Below are 5,000 nucleotides of genomic sequence, written 5' to 3' on the forward strand. Positions count from 1 at the left end.
ATAATATTAGTGATTATGACAAAAAATAAGAATTATAACAGTGATGAAAATGAAAATGATTTAGAATTGGACATATAATGAAAATGATAGTGATGATATTAACATCAATAGCAATAATGATAATAACAATAATAATAGTACATGTCTATCATTATCATTATTATCATTTTTATCATCATTATTGTCATTGTTGTTATCCTTATTATCATAGATATGATATTTATGATAATTAAAGATAACAATGATGAAAATGAAAATACTGATGGTAAAGATAATGATGATAATGATGGTAATAATAATAATGATAATAGTGATAATAACCATTATGATGATAACAAAAAGGAAAATTATAATGATAGCAATTGTCATTCATATTATCGTTATTCTCATTATTATTATCATTATCACTATTATTATTACTATCATGATTATTACTATTATGATTATTACTATCCTTATCATCACTATTATCAATATTATCATTATTATTGCTATTACAATCATCAGTAATAATAGTAGTAATATTCATTAAACAGATCATAACGGAATTAAGAAAGAGGGAGCGGCACATGACACATTTTGCTTTTTGTGTGTGTTTATCATTTTTTGTGTTTTACTATATGATGAGGCTTATATGTGCCATATAACAGACCTTCTCAGTACTGTAGTCGGCTGAAATTGATTAACAAAGGCCACAATTGGTTAATTTGACTATATTAGAACACATTTTTTTTTCTTTTTCATTTTTCTTCTTTTTTCGTAAACAAAAATGAAGGGAATAATCATTCACATAAAAAAAAACAGATGGAAAAGAGAAAGGTGACCTGTGCTTCCGGTTGTGAATCCCACAGTTAGACCAGCCATACTGGCTCAGAGTCACATGGCAGTCGTTGTACATACTCTGGGCCACCTTCCTCTTTTCATTCTGCCTTCATATCCTGCACCACCGCTACTTTAGAGCCAGAGGTACTTATCTTGCTGTGTACCGTTGCTCATTGAAGACAGTGCTTGATAGACGCCGGTTTTAGGCGCTATTCAAAGTCTTTCCTTTATGTTGGTTCAAGGAGGTGGTGGTGCCATCTATGTTTGGGATTTTAAACTTTTTTTTTTTTTTGATTGAATATTACGGTAATTATGGTAATCATAATGATACATTCCATCACTAGTGTTATAACTATTAAGATTTTTACTGCCGTTCTGGTTATGTCATCAGTGTCCAATGGGTTAATAATATTGTTATCATTATTGCTATTATCATTGTAATTATTATCATAACATTGAAAACAATAATGATATTAATAAGAGGTAATAATATGAATAATAGAATTGAGGATGATTATTATCAATAATGGTGGTGAATGATAATGATAGCAATAATATTTGTAATGATATGAATAATAATAATAATTGTAATGATATGAATAGTAATAATGATTTTAATGATGTAAATAGCAATTATAATGTTAATTGTAATAATAATGATAATAGTGATAATGATGATAATCATGGGAGTAATGATGCTGATAATCAATTTATCATTATTAATAGTAATAAATATCAATATAATCATTATAGTAATAGCAATAAAATGATAATATTAATATTCATGACAATCATAATAATAATAGTAATAAGAACGATGATAATGATAATGGTAACAGTAACAATAAGAATGATATAAATGATGATAGTAACAACAATAATGATAACGATAATACTAATGATAATGATAATGATAACAATTATCTAAATTATTGTAATCATAGTAGAAATATGAATGATAATGTTGGTAATAATAGTGATAATAATTGCAATAATTATATTAATAATGACAAAGACAATGAAACAATAATACAGATAATTTTAATAATGAAGAAAATAATGATGAGTATAGTCTTGAAAATAATGTGAAATTCATAACGCTGATAGTAATAATAATTGTGATAGTAATTATACAGATAAGAATAAAATGCTAACAATAATAATGATAATTATAATGATGATGAAAATTATAATGAGGATGATAATAACGATATGATTATAATAAGGATAATAATGATAGTGATGATAATAGTGATGACAATGATAATATCAATGATAATTGTAACAATGATGGTAATAGTAGCGATAATAGAGGTGATAATTATGATAACAGTGATAGTCATGAAAACAATGGTAGTAATGATAATAACGATGATAATAATGATAACTATAATGATCATAACAACAATAATATATATGATCATGATGATAGTAATAATAACAATAATATATATGATCGTAATGATAATAATAATAATAACAAAAAAAATATATATGATCATAATGATAATAATGATAACAACAATGATATATATGATCATAATGAATATAACAATAATAATGATGATGATAACAATGATAATGATAAAAGCAATAATAACAGTAATGATTGTGACAGGAAAGATTGAAAGAAAACAAAATAATGACAGTAATAGTCAAAATAACGATGGTGATGTTAACAATAACAATGATGATAACAACTATATTAATGAAAATATTGATGATAATGATAAAAATGATAAAAGTGATAATAATGATAATGATGATAATAATAAAGATAATAATAATAACAATAATACGGATGCTAATATTGATAAAAACAATGATAATACTTATAATAATAATTATGATGGAAATGTTCATAAAAATAATATTGTTAACAACAACAAAAACTGTTAATAATATTTGTATAGATGTATGCATATATAAATATCTATATAGATATATTATAATATGATCTATTAGTTTTTTTTTGTGTTATAGATATTGTATTTTTATATATATAGTTAGATATATATTTTTATATTTACTATATATTTATATGTAATATGAGTATAAATCATATATATAATATATATATAAATATATATAGTATACATATTTTATATACATTTATATTTATTTAGATATATAGATTAGAGATATATTTATCTATATATACATAATATAAAAAACATCTATATGTATTTAAATATATTTATATATTTATATATATAGATATATTGATTTATATATATATATACTAGATATGGTATATTATGAAATTGTTTAGATATCATATATTTTGATGTATATATATTTTATATATTTATATTATTATATTTATATATGCATATATGTTTATTTGTTGTTATATATATATAATAAATATTATATTTATATAATATAAATACATATATATATAAATTAGATATAATTTTTTTATTAGATATACATTTATATAAAAATATATACTTGTATTTACATAAATTTTTGACAATAATAACTTATGCATATATGTATGATATATAGACGTGATAGATAGTGAGTATTTTAGATATAGAGAGTGAGAAATATATATATGTATTGATGTATAAATGTATATTTATATTAATGATATATTTATTTTTGTGATATTCTGAGATTATATTATATATTCATATATGATAGATGTTATATTAAGTAAAAATAAAGTAATTTATTATATATAATTGTTTAGTATATATTTGGTATTGATATATGAATACATACATACAACACACACAAAATCATAGAGATAATGATTTTTTTATATAGTTATATTATATTATATATAGAGTTTTAGTGATATTGAGAGATATATGTAATATATTATATAGGTATATATTTTAGTTTTTGATGATTTGACAGATTTGGATATGGGATTTATATAGATTGATTTATATATATATTGATAGGGTTAGCAGAGATTTATTAGTTAAATAGATAGATATATATATTTGAGAGATTGATATATTTTGATTTTTGTTAGGTTAAGCATTAGTGTTTATATAGAGTAGAGATATAAATAGGGTGATAGATATATATATAAATATATAATTTATGTATATATATAGATATATTATATATATTTATATATGCATAGAGATTGGATATATGCATATATCAATTATGGATATAAATACATATATATATATAGATTTATATATATATATTTATATATAGATTTAGATGGTTATATTTATATATATATTTATATATATAAATATATATATATATATATATGTACATAAATATATATATTTGTTATATATATGTATTTATTTATCCAAGATAGTATGTGAGATATATGTGATATATATACATATATATATAGATATTTATATATGATATATATTTTATATAGATATATATATAGGTGATATATAATTATATATAAAAACAAAATAAAATTCATTTACTTTTTTTTGTATATGTATATACATATGTATATATATATATTTTTTTTTATGTGAGATGGTAATTTAGATTTATATGTTTATTTTTATATATAGTTATAATATTTATTATATATAATATATATATTTGCATATTTTATATATATATAATATATAGTTATATATAGTTTATATATTATATTTTATATTTTATATATAGTTATATTTTATTTATACTTATATATCGTATATATAAATATTAATTATTCATATAGTTAGATTTATTTATAAGATATATTTTTATAGATCTAGATATGTTTATATATATTATAGCATATATGTATATATGTTATATATATATATAAATATGATATATATAATATATAAAGACATATTTATTTATATATGTATATATAGTTTTGTTTATATATATATATACATAGATAGAAAAATATATACTGGTATATGACATAAATATATACAAATAACTATGCATATATTATAGATTTAGTTTGTTTTTTAGTGTTAGATATATAGTTTTTTATATAGATGTATTTTTATATTGGGATATTTGTTTGATTGGTTATATATTAGTGAGATATATATTTTTATTGTTATAGTGATTTTTAGTTAGTTTTTCATAGTAGATTTATATACATATTTAGTGTTATATACATATTGATTTATGTATAAATATATTTAAATACTATACTTACACTCACACACACAAATATATATATTTTGATATGTAATATATATTGATAGTTATATATTTTGAGATAT

The sequence above is a fragment of the Penaeus japonicus genome, unplaced genomic scaffold, assembly GCF_977035675.1.
Source record: "Penaeus japonicus unplaced genomic scaffold, GWHDUDI00000001_assembly GWHDUDI00000025, whole genome shotgun sequence".
Taxonomy (NCBI): domain Eukaryota; kingdom Metazoa; phylum Arthropoda; class Malacostraca; order Decapoda; family Penaeidae; genus Penaeus; species Penaeus japonicus.